Source organism: Chlorocebus sabaeus, chromosome 14 (genome assembly GCF_047675955.1).
Source record: "Chlorocebus sabaeus isolate Y175 chromosome 14, mChlSab1.0.hap1, whole genome shotgun sequence".
Classification (NCBI taxonomy): domain Eukaryota; kingdom Metazoa; phylum Chordata; class Mammalia; order Primates; family Cercopithecidae; genus Chlorocebus; species Chlorocebus sabaeus.
Window position 1 is genome coordinate 66,648,873 of NC_132917.1, and position 17,982 is coordinate 66,666,854.

The window sequence follows — 17,982 nt, forward strand, 5'->3', positions numbered from 1 at the left end:
TTACAGATGGACTGAAATGTGTCAATTTACGAGCTGCATTTGTCTAGCAAAGAAGTCAATGGGTAGTTTTATCAGGCAATAGCTATTCCTAAACACTAGTTTTTATTTTTAACAGGACATATGGGTACTTAAAAAAAAAATATATATATATATATAATAACTATGTTATATAAGACATGTTAAAATTCCAATTCCTGATAAGTATGTTTAGTGAGATTTTTATTGTATTTTGATATGCTAGTTGAACAGGGCAATAATACATTAATAGAATTTTGAATGTCTCAAGACAGTTTCACTACAAAAATCAAATGTACATGTGTTTAAACAAATCCAAGAGTTTTGTTATCTTAAGTCAGTTTCTGCTGACTTGTGAATGAATCAAGCTGGAGGAAAGCTTAAGAGGTGATATATTAGCTCCTGTGTCCTCAATTTTCACACAGATAGAACAATTAGGAAATTTTTCTATTCTTAGGCCCTTCTAGAAAAATTTCTCTTTCCCTCATCACCTCTGTCGAAGTTTATTGATTGGTTTCACAACATGACTACAACATCATTTTTGTGGCTGCCTGGCCAGATCATCTGAACTTGAGAACAGAAGGACCTCCGGGCAACCTATGGGGAAGCATGTTTCCTTAATGTGAGTCTTTCTTTCATCAAAGCACACTATTTTCAAAAATGCATTCTGTCAAGCTTTATTTCTTACTATAGTCCCTTCTAATACTCTCTATGTAAGGCTGAGAGTTAGGAAGGATTTGTCGATTTGATTTTTGTTTCATTTTTAGTGCCTTTTAAAAAAACTTTATTGTGCTTTTGAATATGAATGCTTGGGAGTTCCATGATGCTGGACATGGAGAAGGATATATTTCTTATAGACATTCAGCTGGATTTGGGGAAAGTCATATGGCCAACCACATGTCAAATCTTTGGGGGAAAAAACCCCACATAATCAATAAACTCTTACCAAGTTTAAGAAAAAAAGAAAAGTCATAAATTGCCAATGTCAGGAGTTGAAAAGGAGATATCACTACAGATCCTTCAGGTATTAAAAACAACAAAAGTCAGAGAACAACTTTGAGAATGAGATTGAAGACTCATGTGGAATTAATTACTAAAAATAGACAATGTATCCCACCTGACACAAGATGAAATCAAAAATATAAATAGTCCTAGATATATAACTACTATTGAATCTGCAATTTAAACCTTGCCACAAAGAAATCATTACACTTAGTTGGCTCCACTGGTAAATTCTCACGTACATTGAAAGAAGAAATAATATCAATCTCATACAAATGCTGTTAAAGAATAGGAAAACAGGAAACAATTCCCAACCTACTTTATGAAGCTAGCAGTGTATTGATAACAAATCTCGACAAATAATATGGGAGGTAAATTATAGACTGATTCCTCTCATGAATCTGTATACAAAAATAGTAAAAAACATATTTAGAAATCTTAATCTAGTGATTTGTAAAAAGGATAATACATCACAACCAAGTGGTGTTTATTCAAACAATGCAACGTTGGTTTAACATTTGAAAAAAATGACACAATATAATTCACCACATTAATAAAACAAATAATTATATGACTATATTAATTGGTATAGCAGAAAGCACGTTTATGATAAAAAAAGAAATCTCAGCTAACTAGAAATAGAAAGGAATTTCCTTAATGTAATAGAGTATGTACAGGAAATTTCTAGTAAAAATTGTTCTTCATGGTGAAATGTTGAGAATTTTCTGCTTTATACAGGAACAAAATGGTGCTGTCACCACTTCTATTTAATGTAGTGCTGAAGGTCCTATCCATAGCAATAAAGCAAGGAAAAAAGAGATAGATGAATTAGAGAGGAAATTATAAAACTGTCATTATTCATGGATGACATGATTGTCTATACAGAAAATTCAAAACAGTATACAGATAATCTATGAAACTTAATAAGTAAATTTATTAAGGTTTCTGGATACAAGTTCAACAAATAGAGTTCCTTTAATATTACAATGAATAAGCCAATATTTATACATTGTTTTCAACTAAAGCCTACATTTCATTCAGATTTCCTCAGTTTGTTATCTAATGCCCTTTTTCTATTACAGGATCTCATCCAAGATACCATGTTACATTGAGTTGTTAGGCCTCTTTAGGATCCTCCTGACTATGACAATTTCTTAGACTTTCCTTGGTTTTTATGACCTTGACATTTGGAGAAGTAGTGGTTAGGTATTTTGTAGACTCCCTCTCTATTGGAATTTGTTTGATTTTGATTTTTTTTTAATGACTAGACTGTGGTTATGGCTTTTCGGGAGAAAGACCATAGAGGTAAAGTGCCATTTAAATCATGTTATCTAAAGGGCACACACTATCAGTATGATTTATCGCTGTTGATGTTGACCTTGATCACCTGGTTGAGGTGATGTTTGCCAGGATTTTCCATTTACTCCACCCTACCTTCCCTTCTATACTAAACTTTTTAAATGGAGTCACTGTGGGCAGCCCCCACTGAAAAAGTGGGAATTTATGCTCCCTTTTGTTAAGGGATGGGTATCCATATAAATTATTTTTAACTCTTTTACAAGAGAGATGTGTCTCTTTCCCTGTATTTATTTATTCAATAATTTATTGATATCAGTATTGACTCATGGATATTTATTTTATATTTTAGCTTATGATCCAGTAAATACAATTTTGTTTTATTTTGTTGTGCAAATTGTTCCAGCTTTGACTGTTGAGAGCTCTTTCAGTTGGCACCTGTGTTCCTTTGACATGCTCTCATCAATGTGTGATTTTTTCTTCTGTTTTTGAGCACTTTCTTACTTTCTGGCTCTCTGACATGCTCCAGTCCTAGAATTAGGCATTTCTCCAAGGATCTCTGGTTCATTTCATTGTATTTTTATATACAACCATCAATTAAAAAATAATGTTTTAATAAAACAAAGCAATTCCAAATGCTTTAGAAAAAAAAAGATCAAAAAGAGGTTTAAGACGAATATACTGAAAGCTTCAGAATATTATTAAAATAAACGAAAAAGATCTGAATAAATAGAGGAACAGAATTGGAGATTCAATATTGTAAAGGTGTTTATTTCCCATATAAATTGATCCATAGATGCAATTCAATTTCAATCAAAATGTCAGAGGAAATATTGTGAAAATTGATAAGTTCATTCTAAAATTTATAGTAAAAGTAAAAGGTCAAAAATAGTCAAGATAATCTTGAAGGAGAAGAACTTAATATAAAGCCACAGTAAGTAAGAAAGTGTGGCACTGGCTAAAGGATAAACAAGTAATGAAATAAAGAAATGTTCCGGCCGGGCGCGGTGGCTCACGCCTGTAATACCAGTACTTTGGGGGGCCGAGGCGGGCGGATCACGAGGTCAGGAGATCGAGACCATCACAGCTAACACGGTGAAACCCCGTCTCTACTAAAAATACAAAAAATTAGCCGGGCGTAGTGGTGGGTGCCTGTAGTCCCAGCTACTCAGGAGGCCAAGGCGGGAGAACAGCGTGAACCCGGGAGGAGGAGCTTGCAGTGAGCCCAGATAGTGCCACTGCCTTCTAGCCTGGGCGACAGAGCGAGACTCCATCTCAAAAAAAAAAAAAAGAAAGAAAGAAAGAAATGTTCCAACAAAATAGAGTCTTGAAAAAGAATTACATATGTACGGCCATTTCTACTCTCTAATATTTTAATATAAACAATTCAAACATAAAGAAAATTTGAAAGAAGTTTACAGTGAGTATATCCACCACCTAGATTCCAGCATTATTATTTATAATGCTTGCTTATTGGATATGTATGTATCCATTAATCTGTCATATTTATTGTATTCCAAAATAAATTGCAGACATTACTACATTTCAACCTAAATATTTCAGCATGAATAATATCAACTAGAGTTCAATATTTCTTTACAATTCTTTACTTCTGATGTAAAACTTCATATATGACAAAATATACAATTATGGCTATAATTGCTGAAATTTAAGAAATTCATATACCTGTGTAACATAATCCCCTATGAAGTTATAAAATATACCTATTATATTAGGAAGAATATATCTATTATTTCATCATGTCTATTCCCAGTAACTCCCTGTTGCATTCCTCGTCACTCCCTGTTGCATTCCTCAGAGACAATAACAATTCTGATCTTTTTCACTATAGCATTGTTTGTATGTTCTGGGATTTAATATAAATGGAATCATACAGTGTGTTCTACTCTTGTATCTAGCTTCTTTCATTCAGCTTAATATTTTTGATTTATCCATGTTTTTGTACATATTGAGAGTTTATACATTTTTATTGAGTAGTATTTCATTGTACTAAAATATTAGTTTGTTTATCCCTTCTATTGATGGACAATGGGCAGTTTCCAGTTTTTTTCTATTATGAATAAAACTGTCATGAATGTTATTTTTATGTACTTTGTGAACATAGGATTTTATTTCCATTGCATAAATATCTAGGGGTGAAATTGATGTGTCATAGGGTAAGTCTATGTATAGTTTTACAGGAAACTGCCAGAACTTTTTCCAAAATAGCTGTAATATATTACAGCCTTCTCAAGTACCTAGTTTAGGGTACAGAGAAAGCAAGTGAAAATGCAGAGAATACACTGCCACATCTGTTCTTGGATCCAAATTTTCCTAGTTAGTTTTCTTTTCTCTGCTTCTTAAAATCTTCTTATGCTTGCTTTATATATAAAATTAAAGGATTTTAGCTGTACTTAGTGGGAGAAATGGGGAGAAATGTATCTTCTTTTTCTTGTTTGAAGTTGGAAATGTATTGCTATTTTTATTTTATTTCATCTTGAGTATGCTGATAATAGGTGGGAACAGGGTCTGTCAGGCAGGGTCTCTGTATGACTTTTTCCTGGCAGAGGAAGGACAGAGCTTGCTGTGAGTTTGAAGACAGAAAACACAGCAGTCAGAGTTTATGAGTAGGAGAAAAGACACAGCAAAACTAAGAGGAATTTTCTGATCTCTGTTTTACGGGAAGATGCTTTGAAAGAAAAAGGCTCAGATCACTATTGAGGGGTGCCAGTTGATGGGAAGGGGCATATGGGCAGAGCACAACATGAGTAGCTCAGAACAACAGCAAAGAAACAAGTGAGATGTGCATCTGTGAGTAGTTCCTAAGGTGTTCACGACATAGTTAAATGGTGTTTTCCAAAATCAAAAAACTAGTAGAGGCAAGACAAGGGCAGTGACAAAGTAATTGCCTCTAGTTGCAGGATGTGATGTAAGAAAACAAGATAATTCCCCATGTCCCCGAATTCACTGGCCTGCCTTTGTCTTCAATAGTGCAACTTTAGCTGGAGAGAGGAATCTGTCAGATATAATCCAGGCAGGTGAAATGTTGAAAAGAAATCTGACATTGAGCTCGGGTTAGTTTTGAGTAAAGTACTTGAGTTGGGAAGAAACACGCAAGACAAAGGAACAACAAGAAATATATTTTTATAATTAATAAGGGGGCACCAGAGAAGGTGATTTTTTTCTTTGTAAGAGAGAACAGTAAAATGGGAACCAATAGAAAATAAAGACAATTAGTAGAGATAAAACTTTCAGTAATCACAGTGCAGAAAAAAACATTATTATTGGTATAGAAAAATACCTTCTTTTCCTTGTTTTCAGTTACTACTCACAGATTGTGATATGGTTTGGCTCCGTGTCCCCACCCATATCTCATATTGATTTGTAATTCCCAATGGTAAGGGAGGAACCTGGTGGGAGGTGATTGGATAATGGGGGCAAATTTCCTCCTTGCTGTTTTCATGATAGTGAGTGAGTTCTCAAGAGATCTGATGATTTAAAAGTGTGTGGCACTTCCCCCTTCTCTCTCTCTCTCTCCTGCTCTAACACATGAATATGTGCCCACTTCCCCTTCGCCTTCTCCCATGATTGTAAGTTTCCTTGGGCCTCCCAACCATGTTTCCTGTACAGCCTGTAGAACTGTGAGTCAACAAAACCTCTTTTTTTTTTTTTTTTTTTTATAAATTACCCCATCTCAGGTAGTTCTTTATAGCAGTGTGAGAATGAACTAATACAGAAAATTGTTACCAGGAGTAGGGTACTATTATAAAGATACCTGAAAATGTGGAAGCAGCTATGGAACTGGGTAACAGGCAGAGATTAGAACAGTTTGGAGGGCTCAGAAGAAAACAGGAAGATGAGGGAATGTTTGGAACTTCCTAGAAACTTGTTGAATGGTTGTGACCAAAATGCTGATAGTCATATGGACGGTGAAGTCCAGACTGAGGTGGTTTCAGAAGGAGATGAGGAACTTATTGGGAACTGGAGTAAAAATCACTCTTGCTATTCCTTAACATATATAGTATATAATTATATATAAGCATTATAAAAATTACTTTATATAAATATATAAAATTATTATATAATTATATCTAATATAAATTTATTTATATTGCATAATTCATTTTTATGATATTTTAATTATATTTATAATCCTTAAACATTTTCAATGAGTTGCATAACACTGGGGTTAACCATCCTTTTCTATGTTTAATAGTCATGTGCTTTTTCTTTCTAACATTTGCATGTTCATATAATTTACACATATTCTTATACATAACTTTTTGTGTCCATTTTTCTTACTGATTTAAAAAAGCTTTTTGTGTATTGAGGAAAAATCTCATTCACAAACACAATTTTTCAAGAAATATAACTATTTTCAAATAGTGAACTTAATTTATATTATAAATCTTTATTTCTGTGGATGCCAAAAACTAAACTTTAAACAATGTATGGTTTCCCCTCATTTTCTTCCCAGACACGAAATACAAGCTTTATTGGGCACTAATGATTGCAAGCTTATAGCTAAGGAACAAGATTTGACTAGTTGACGTGCTGTTACTTGACATGTGAGGATTTAAAGAAAATTGGAGCCAACATTTAAAAATTAAAATATTTCACTTTCAAAAAAGTGAAAACTTGCAGTTCTTGTTGAGAAGTCAGAATATCTGTCCTTATTGGGCCTACATTCTTGCAAGAAAGAGATTGCCTTGAGCTGAGAGGCAGCTACCCATTTCAAAGGGTGCATGTGTGTCACGTTTAATAGGGTTGTATCGGATTTATTTAAAAATTATGGAACATACATGTATATGCATGTGTGTGTAGGTACCTAATTTCCACATGTTTACATATGCACCTATCAATAAATATGTAAACATATATGCTATGTGCTTATAGAAAGAATTTCCATTAGGATATAAATCACAACAAACTATTGTTACTATATACTTCTCCCCGTTATTATACACCTGCATATTTCACTCATTAATGTTACCTGTCTAGTTCCTGTAACTGTTTGAGTTTCCAATCTTTCCTAAACATTATGGAAAACATGCTCATTATAAGTAACCTCTTTAAAAATTGATACTTTAAAATGTTATCGTCTGGGAATCGTTAGTAGAAGATATTCTTATATTAAGCATATATTATCCAGACTATATAGACAGGAATCTTTTTGATCACCTGAGACCGTCCGTAATTGGCTGCCTTATTTCATCCATTCATCTCATTTAAAAAGTATTTTTTTTGTGTCCATACATAGTAGGTATATACATATATATATTTATGGGGTACATAAGATGTTTTGATACAGGCGTGGAATGTGAAATCAGCACATCATGAAGAATGGGGAATCCATCCCCTCAAGCATTTGTCCACTGAGTTGCAAACAATGCATTAATCTCTTGTGGAATATTTGCCTGGATGTTCTATTCATACTATTGGCCCTTCCGCACCTCCCAGGAGCTGAATTTGATATGATGAGCTTTGTCCTACTCTCTCTAACTTTTGTGAAGTTATGTATGTATATGTAAGATATATTTTTAATCCATATTTATGTTTTTGTAATCTGTATCAACATGTGTGATAAATGAAAATAGTCTGAAGCTCAGTTCTTTTCCTGAGTATGTGACATTTATCCCCTAGAAATCTTTTGTGCTACACAAGTAAAGAAGTCACAGAGTAAAGGTGGTGTGAAAGGGAAAGCAGGCATTGTTTAATAGACAGACTGAGGTCAGAAGAAAAGAGAAATATAAATAAGTTATATGCATATATTATGTTCCAAGGAATGTTAGTGGTCTGTAAAGAACAATGAACTATCTTTCTACATCTCTGAGTTCTGAACTACTGAGAAATAGACCTAAAGAGCTAGATATGCAAATGGATGGCAATTATGGAAAACCTAATTGAAATTGCATAGGGAGACTATTAATTCTTATTGCCAGACACTGAATTGCTAAAGTGAAGTGGTTATGAGGTTTTAACCAATTTTATTCACAGTTATTTAAGTAACAGTATTATAACTATTATGAAAAATTCTGTTTTTGTGGATCCAAGGCTAGAAAAAAGAAAACAAATATTTTCAATACATGCAGTGTTTCTGTTTTTCCCTGCTCAGGGTGGACAAATTGTAGTTACTATTTCAGATATTATATACTTAACATTCTTGGACTGCTTTTTTTAAAATTTTATTTTTAATTTTTATGAGTACAGATTAGGTGTACATATTTTGTTTTTTGATTTTACACCATCTCTTACTTGGTATGGATTTAGTGTATGGCATGCAGGAGCTGTTTTCTTCAGAGGGAAAAGCTGACATCCTCCGGCTTATAAAAAGTTTCTAACAATATGTGTTTATAAATTGCTTACTTTGAGATGGACAGGTGAGAGGGACTATATAATTGCCAAATATTACTATCTGTCTAAGTCTAGCTGAGTGAACAAATCTTTTTAATGCCCATTTTAATGACACAGTTGTTCCATATGGTGGACTTCAGAAGTATAAAAAAATCCAGAGTTAGTACATTCCCTGAAGAGAACCAGACTGTCCAGGTGTGCCATATTTTAAACTCAGGGTAGAATTAAGAGGCACAGCTTTTCAAAATTCAGGCCCAAACAGCAGCTCAGATCAAGTTAATTTCTCTATTGTTTCAGACAACACAGGGCTCTTTAGTTTATGAAACAAAACCATGTCCTGAAAAGGTGGTCCTAATCATTTTATGTGTTTGAGTTAGCATGGATTTTAGTAAGAGGAAGTCCCTGGAGCTGAGATTAAGTTATTTGCATAATTTTTCTTAAGTTTCTTAAAGACTCGGCCTGGGCTTCTTTCTGGTGATTCCATGAAGATGGTGTTCCCCAGAGAGGTCTTTGATAGCATCTTTTAGTTCTTGATGTGTTTTTTCCATTGTGGTTCAGAGCTTTTCATGGCCTTTAGTTTGATAGAACAATGAGGCACAGGCACCAAGGTCTGCCAACCTCAGAAATTATGGTACATTCAGGAAATAGATTTTATTTTAAGAAGAGTCTAATTATTACTAAGACAGATTCCTTTTTCCTCTTTCCTGGTGTATTTCTTATTGAAGTTGATTCCTCTTTTTTCAATTGATTTAAACTTTCTCTTGCAAAATAACTCAAATGTTGAATGTGGCGTCTTGTGGGTGTCTGACACCATTAAGGACTGGAAGAGAAAAGTCTGAATAAGACAGTGCAACCAAGATGATTGCTCTTTGATATGCTGATGGAAGGGTCTACTTAGCTTGGTGGGTTTACCTCTTGACTGATCCAATAGTCAAGGCATAGACAAAATGAGGACAATGTGGACCACGTTGACCCCAAATCATGTGTACAGGTGACATTATCTAGCCTAGGTACCAAATGAGTGCTTTGAGCACAGAGAAGATGGAAAGAGAGTCAGACCTTGGAATATGATCCAACTCACCTAATTTCTTGTCTTGATTCTCAACTAAAAAAAAATAGTATTTGTTCTCCTTTTAATAACTACTGTGTACTAACTTGGTGTACAGTTTACAAAGTCAGGTTTCTTAAACCCAGTCTGAGCCTCAAGGGGAAGGCTGTTATTATTATAAGCTACAGACTAGGAGAAAAGTCTTTACGAAGCTGGGTCTTGGACCTCTGGAAAGAGCCCCCTCTAGTACCTTGAAGGGGTGCAACATGAGACTGATTGTAGAAGTGGAAAATAACTGGAAATTGGAAATAACTGCCATTTCCAAAGCGAAGGGCTGTAGCTGGGGTGATGCTGACTAGAACAGTGAGCAAACAGGAAGAAGCATGCCCCTTCTGCCTCTTGAGGTTTTCTGTCTCTTTCTGTCATTTCCATTAGTAGAATACAGTTGGAAGCCAGCTAGCCAAGGAGAAAGGATGTTTATAGAGTCCCATGCCCAGCATCCCAAAGCTGAACATAGAAAGGTGGGTTTGGAGCCAAAAGACATAGTACATCCCCCCCATCCTTTTTTTAACTTTTGTTTCAGGTTCATGGGTGCATGTGCATGTTTGTTATATAGGTAAATTGTGTGTCACAGGGGTTTGGTGTACGGATTATTTTACCACCCAGGTAATAAGCAGAGGACCTGATTAGGTAGTTTTTCAATCCTCAACTTCCTCCCTCTCTCCACCCTCAAGTAGGCCCTGTGTCTGTTGTTCTCTTCTTTGTGTCCATATGTATGCAATGTTTAGTTTCCACTTATAAGTGAGAATATGTGGTATTTGATTTTCTGTTTCTGCATTAATTTGCTTAACATAATGGCCTTCAACTCCATCCATGTCTTTTGCAGCAATATGGATGGGAAATAGTAGAAAACAAAAGTGTTTACAAAAAAAAAAAAAAAAAAAAAAACGTAGGTGGGTGGCGGAGGAGGAAGGGGAGGGAGCTCGGTTTTGTTTTTAAATAGAGCTGAAGAAAAACATTGAAAAATCAGGAGATGATGTCCAACCCTTTCTGCAAGACAAAGCCCTCCATTATTTCTGCCTCTGTAGTTTTGTTTTGAATTCCTTCTTTCTCTTCTGGGTGCTGATACTTCTCTCCATCCTTACATTGCTAGGTTTTACTATGTTTTGTGGTTTTTTTTTTTTTTTTTTAGTTTGTTTAACCTTGTGTCACTACCTTAGTTTGCCCTCATGTCCCTTACACACAAGCAAAATACTCCTTCAGTGGAGTGAAGAAATGGCAGGTGACTGCCATGGTCCACGACCCACCCAACACTCTCTACCTTGCCCAATGGCTCCTGTTGGAGATGTCAGTATAACGGACGGGGAGGCCAAATACCCTTTCCATTTCAGTGCACCTAAGCTGTCTTCCTTCTCATTCATGAAGATAGGGAGATGCTGGTCTTTGCCATGCATTATGGAGTTTGACCTAGTAGTAATGGTCCTCTCTTTGCTGATCTTAGCTCTCCTGCCATGCTCCAGACACTCCTGCAGCTCCAGCTTACACTCACAGTGAATGCCAATGCCCTGCTCATAGTGGGAAGGTTACCACAGGCATAGCAGTTCTGGTGTGCAGCTGACACTTCTTTGGCACAGGATTAGAATAAACAAATTGTGAGATGTCTCTCTTGTGACTAATGTCCATGGCCACTACACTCCCAAGGAACCACTAGAAGGGCAATCATCTCCCTCCTTGGGCTGTGCATGATGCAGAGGTGGTAGAACTCAAAGAACTGCTGGCCAGTGCCCTTGTAGGGTCCTTCATGGGCAAGGTTGACAATGGAGAGGTCATTGAAGAGAATGGACCCCACTCCTGGTTCTGCTTTTGCATGATGGTTCTAGCGTCCCCAACGTACATGATCCTCCCCTGGTGCCACAGCATGCCCTCCGTGATGGCATCCTCACACACCTCCGAGACATGTAGTGGTCTACCCAAATGCCCAGCCCTTCAGCACCAGGAGCCTCATATCAATCCCATCAAAGAGAGACAGCACCTAGATGGGCGGCTTCCTTTTCTCAGCTGGGACAGGCAAGTAGATCTCCAGAGGGTCAAATTCTTTGTTATGGTTATTGGGGAAGAACATCTGGAGCTGAGATGGCCAGTCATCCCATCGCTGCAGCAGCCCGTAGGTGCCCTTGTGCTCACACATGTAGCAGTTCCAGGGATCTTCCTTAATGGTCACCTGGGCAACCTCTGGCCCAACCAAGAGGTCTATACACTCCACGCAAAAGCACCTGCAGCAGTTGTTCCAGCACATGAGCACCTCATGCCCCCAGCAGCAGATGGTGCAGCAGGACTGATAGCCATCATCATCATACTGGTATGCCCACTCCAGGAAGCAGTTCTTGCAATGTTGTCATATTCCTAGTACGAAGAGGGGCTGTCCAGAGGGACATTGAGGCTCCTACAAGAGACACAAAGTTCCTTGATGTTCTGGCACTTCTGCCTCACCTTGTACACCAGCTACTCTTGTGTGTTCATCAACAATCTCCTTGATGTTGAGCCTCCTTTTTTGTTTTTTTTTGAAACAGAGTCTTGCTCTGTCACCAGGCTGGAGTGCAGCGGCGCTCTCAGCTCACTGTAACCTCCGACTCCCTGGTTCAAATGATTCTCCTGCCTCATCCTCCCCAGTAGCTGGGATTACAGGCACATACCACTACACCTAGTTAATTTTTGTATTTTTTAGTAGAGACGGGGTTTCACCATGTTGGCCAAGATGGTTTCGATCTCCTGACCTCGTGATCCACCGGCCTCAGCCTTCCAAAGTGTTGGGATTACAGGCGTGAGCCACCACGCCCAGCCCAATGTTGAACTTCTTAGCTCTGCTCTTTCAGGGCTTTTTGGCTGGAGGGGGTGGTGCATAAGCAGTTGCCTCAGGGCAACACGTGTGCATAAACTTCTGTGTTGGGATTCTTCTCCTCTTCTTGTGGCTCCAGTTTCTTGGGGGCAAAAGGCTGGAACCTCCCAAAGGTCCATCCAAATATCTACTTGCTCTGCAACTCTGTGACCTTGGCAGTGTCACTCTCATTGCTGTCATTGCTCTCTGGGAACAGCTCCCCTGTACACTGCTGGCCACCGGCAGGACTTTGTAGATGGCTTTGCGGTACATGGGCTGCTTGTTGTATTATAGGTGGCCTGGTGGAGCACACTGCAAAAGGAGCTCAGTGGCATCAGCTTCTCTACATACAGCACTGAGAACTCGCTTCTCCAAACCACATGACACAGTGGGTGCCTTTAGCTGCTCGACTCTGGCCTGTCATCCACCAAGACACAATGTGGCCTCCAGGAGAAGCCCCGCAGTTTTCCTCATATCAACTTCCTAGTGCCAAAGCCCCAGCTGTCCTTGTACTCTGGTTCATCATCACCCGCTTTGGTGTACTTGTTCCCAGCATCAGTCCCCACAGGCTCAGGTGTGGTAACGACAGTGGGGGATATGGGTTGCTGGGCTGCCACACAGCAGCAGGGCTAGCCTCTTCCACCTTTGCAGACCCTCTGAGCCCTAGTTTTCTTCCACAACATTCATTACTGCAGTGACCTTGGCCTTTCTTCTCAGCCCATGAGGCCACGTGTAGCCCTCTGAGGTCCGCTCAGCATCTTCAGCATGTTTTACTTGGAATTCCACATCCAATTAATTGCCAGTCCTTTCAATTTCACTCCTAAGAGATGCGATGCCTTTTTTTTTTTTTTTTTTTAGCTGATACTACTCTCATTTAAACCTTTATTACTTCTTGTCTAACTCATTTCAGAAGCTTCCTAATGGGTCTCCTCTCTTGCTCCTACCTTTTCCCTTATTAATCCAGATGAATCCACTCAGATCATTGCTCTGATTATGACTCTCTGCTGACCCAGATACTGGGATGAAGTCAAAATTCCTTGGCATGGCTCTCAAGGCTTTTCACAACCTCATCATCCAACTTTTCAGACATGGCTGAAAGATATGAGATGATGGGTACGTAAATTTGCTTGTCTGTGGTTAACCACTATATGTAAGTGTATACAACCACTATATGTAGGTTTCCAAACATCATTTGTACAGCTTAAATATATATATACAATAAAACAAGCAAGACAGGCTTATCTTAAAGAATCTTCACCCTATAACCTCTGCATACCTAGCTCTACTCAGGACTTCTGACTTGCCAAAGGCCTCTAGATTATTCTTTCCTCTGGGCCCATGGTCATTTAGCTTCTGCCCCGAATGCATTTCTCACCTTCACTTGATGCTTCAAGACTTTACTTAAATGTCATTTACTTCCATGAAGAAAGTATTGGAGCTTATCATAGACTCAGCACAGTTCACTGCAAAGCTTTACAAAACTTACTAAGCACTTAGTTATTCTGCAAGGCGCTATTAAAATTATCATTTTCAACAGATACATTATTTTAAAACGCAGTACATTTTTAGAAGTCAATGAATTTTTGGAAGGTAAAAGAATTTGTGATTTTCTTTTCCTTTTAGTATATGCTTTATATACTTCCACCTTTATCTTTTCATTTTCTTAAAGATAACAGTGGAAGTATACAAAACATACTATATATGTATACAAATTATATAAAGAATAGCTCCTGCAGAAATGATGAGGATGGTGATGACAAGTATTGCTAACATTTATTGAGCACTTACTATATGTTAAGCACTAACTTCGTTAACTTGCCCTTAACTTGTGTGAGCTTGTTTCATTTGTACAACCCCTCAGTGAAGTTCATACTACATGATTCCCATTCCACAGCTAAGGATCCTGAAGACAGGAAGCCTAAATCACATGCCCAGCTAATATGTGTTGGGTCCAGAATTTAAATCAGGGAGTCTGTCTTCAGAGCCCATGCCATTGACCCTTAAATAGCACCTTATAATGAAATTGCATATATATTTCCACCTTTATCTTTTCTTCTTCTTAAAGATAAAAGTGGAAGTATATTAAACATATACTAAAAGGGCCATCAATAATTCTTTCCTGTCAGGAAATCAGTGAAAACTGTATCATCTATCTATCTATCTATCTATCTATCTATCTATCTATCTATCTATCTATCTATCTCATCTATCTATCTCTATCTGTCTATCTATCTATCTCATCTATCTCTATCTATCTATCTATCTATCTATCTATCTATCTATCTATCTATCTTCTTAAACCCTCTTAAACCCAAAGAAGACACTTTACTTAGAAGTAGGGGCAATTTACAGAAATCTGAGACACAGATTCCATACCTGAAAGTGAGAATGTACTTAAAGGAAATATTGACAGGAGGAAGAGCAAATGCAGAGGAACTGACACATTAATCAAAAGTTAAATGATAGAGACACGGGCATGATTATGCATGTGTGTGTGTGTGTGTGTGTGTGTATATATATATATATGAGCTAATGGAATGTGTGAAAAAGATAATATAATCATTGGACATGAAATAGATGCAACTTAAGGCTTTTCAATAAAGCTTTATTAGGGGATAACCCAAGAATACTCCAGAAGAAGGGGAAAGAGAAATTGAACAAATTTTAGAGGCAATATTGAACAAGTGAAAATAACTTTAAAAATCACAGATAGCTGAGTTTTACCTGAGATTTACTCAGGAATGTAGAATTCAGAAAATAAAATAGAGAAGAGAGATTTCTTAAATTATTTATTAAAATGAAATCAATTTCTTGTGAAGTTGGAACTAGAGAGTCTCAGATGCAACGGATAACTCCTGCAAAAATGATAAGGATGGTGATGATAACGCTTGCTAAAATTTATTGGGCACTTACTATGTGTCAGGCACTAACTTAATTAACTTGCCCTTGACTTGCGGGATGTTGTTTGATTTGTACACCTCAGTGAAGCTCATTCTACAAGATCCCCATTTCACAGGAAAAAAATCCTGAAACAGGAAGTCTAAGTCATATGCCCAGCTGACATGTACTGGGTCCAGAATTCAAATCAGGGAGAGTCTGGCTCCGGAAACCATGCCATTGACCCCCAAATAGCACCTTACAATGCAAAGAAAGGACAGATTCTTAGAAGTAATGGGTTTATTGACAGAGGAAATAAGCCTCTTCTACAGGTTTCTAACATAACTTTGAAATAAAATAAGGGTCATGGGGCAAGGGAAATTGACAAAGGTGATGACACAAGCCCTATTAACTAGTTTGTTACTGAGAGGGGCGGGGAGGACTTGTGAGTCCTGAGAGCTCCCCCTGAACAATGCTGCCTTCAGTCCAAATTGTTGCTGAATGAAGGGGAGGGGCAGGGTGGCTAGGTGATCAAAAGCCCTTCAGAGAAGGAGGTGGAATGGCAGCCATGGGCCCTTCTCTGTCTCCAGAAGTTCACTGTACTGAATTTAATAATTGCTTCCTATTAGTGCCTGACTGTCTGTTCCAAATAAATCTACCTGATTGGGATGGATTTGGTGTGGGAATATCTGTTCCAGCCTATTAGCCAGCACCTTTCCTGAGATTTCCCTGTCCACATTTATTAAGGAGATTGGGCGATAATTCAGGCTGGGTTCAGGTTCTCCTCCTGGTTTAAGAATTACAAAAATTAGTGCTCATCGTAGACCCAAAAGTCAGCGTTTTGTTTTCAGCTCATCCTTGTCCCTTCTTAGCAATGGAGGCAGAAGTACCTTGCTTTGGGGTATGAAACCTGATTATCAAGCATCAGGGCTCTTGGTACATTCCAGAAAGTGACAACTTTTAGGGGTAAATTTTCATTTTTTCACTTTGATCTTGCCCTCTGAAAGTGGCTGTGTTTCTGGTTATACTCGTAGCTTCAGTCATTCTCAAGCAGACCCTTTAAAAAAACCTGATAGAGCCTAAGGAGGGGGCATCAGTGACTTTCCTTGGCACTACTTGTTGGTTTAGGAGATTTTTTTCTCTTTTAATGAGTTAATGTCAAAAAATGAACATGGAGTTGGAGTCTTCCAGTGTCCCATTTTCTACCTCACTGTGGGAAGCAGGATAATACAGAAAAAGCTCTCTGTTCTTCTCAAAAATGGAATCTTCACACTGCCAACTGCTCTGCTAGCTGCAGACATGTTTCTGGGTCTCCCCAAGTCCTAAACTCACCACAAGTGCATGATCCAGCCACCAAAGAGCAGTGCTGTTGTTCTAGGAGTCACTATCTCATTTGTTGTTGATAGTGTTGCTATTAAGCTCTGACTATGGGCCAGACACTCTTGTAAGCACTTTATCTGCAGTAACCATTTAGTATTCACAAAAAGCCCCAGCAGTAAGTACAATTATTGGTCATCCCACTTAGTAGAGATGAAAGCCAAGACTTAAAGAGACTAAATACTTACCCAATGCCACGCAGTCAGTAAGCTGAGACTCAAGCACAGATCCATCAGAACCCAGTACTGGTGCTCAATTCACTCTCCTCTTCCACCTTTTAGTCCTTACCATCATGGCACAACGTAGGGGTCAGCGGAATGCCATCAGCACAGAAGACAAGGAGAGCAGAAAAGAGCAATTGGGTGGATTCAAGGCCGTGGCAGCCTCGGAAAGACTTTTGAAGTGTAGAAGATAATTTGGCCGTACTGGCCGTGTGCTAATGCTTGAAGACAAGTAGTCAATCGACATTTTCAGAGGCAGCAGCAGAGGCTCCCAGCTCTGAGAGGTAGCAACTGAAGGCTGGACTGTATCTACCCATCTCACTTAACCCTTACAATGCCACCCCCAACACCATTCCCATTTTACTAATGGAAAAACCAGGTTGAAGTAGTTATCTTACCTACCAGAGGTCACAAAGTTAGAAAGTGTCAGGGCAGGTATGTCAGTCCAGCTGGAGACAGAAGGTCAGAAGGAAGAAAGTGGAATGTGACCAGCATATACATCCTGAAATTATTTGGGGAAAGATTTCTATATAAAGAGAGATAACACACAGAACCAGCATGGAATCTGCTTCTTCCTTTCTCTGTATCTGTTTCTTTCTTTCTCTTTCTCTCTGCCCCTCACCTCCTGCCCCTGTCCCTTCCCTTCCCTATACACACACACAACCCTAGTGCAGTTGAAAAGGAAAAAAAAAAAAAAAAAACCGAAACAATGAGATTTTTAGGGAGGAAAACCAAGCAGTATTACTGTATTACTTTTCAACTTGTTTAATTCTTGACAGCCTATCTAGTAAAGTGAGGGAGATTAGTAGTATGCTTTATCTAGAAAGGCCATTAGTGATTGGGTGCGGTGGCTCATGCCTGTAATCCCAGCACTTTGGGAGGCCAAAGCAGGAGGTCAGGAGTTCAAGACCATCCTG

At 38.1% G+C, this 17,982-nt stretch overlaps 1 long non-coding RNA gene and 1 pseudogene across 1 annotated transcript in view; one reads left to right on the forward strand and one right to left on the reverse strand.

The window, feature by feature from the left end:
• Nucleotides 1–17,982, forward strand: part of LOC119627259 (uncharacterized) — a 442,819-nt gene that overhangs the window by 224,271 nt on the left and 200,566 nt on the right. The window lies entirely within an intron of this gene.
• Nucleotides 11,178–13,634, reverse strand: LOC103220996 (DNA (cytosine-5)-methyltransferase 3A pseudogene; annotated as a pseudogene).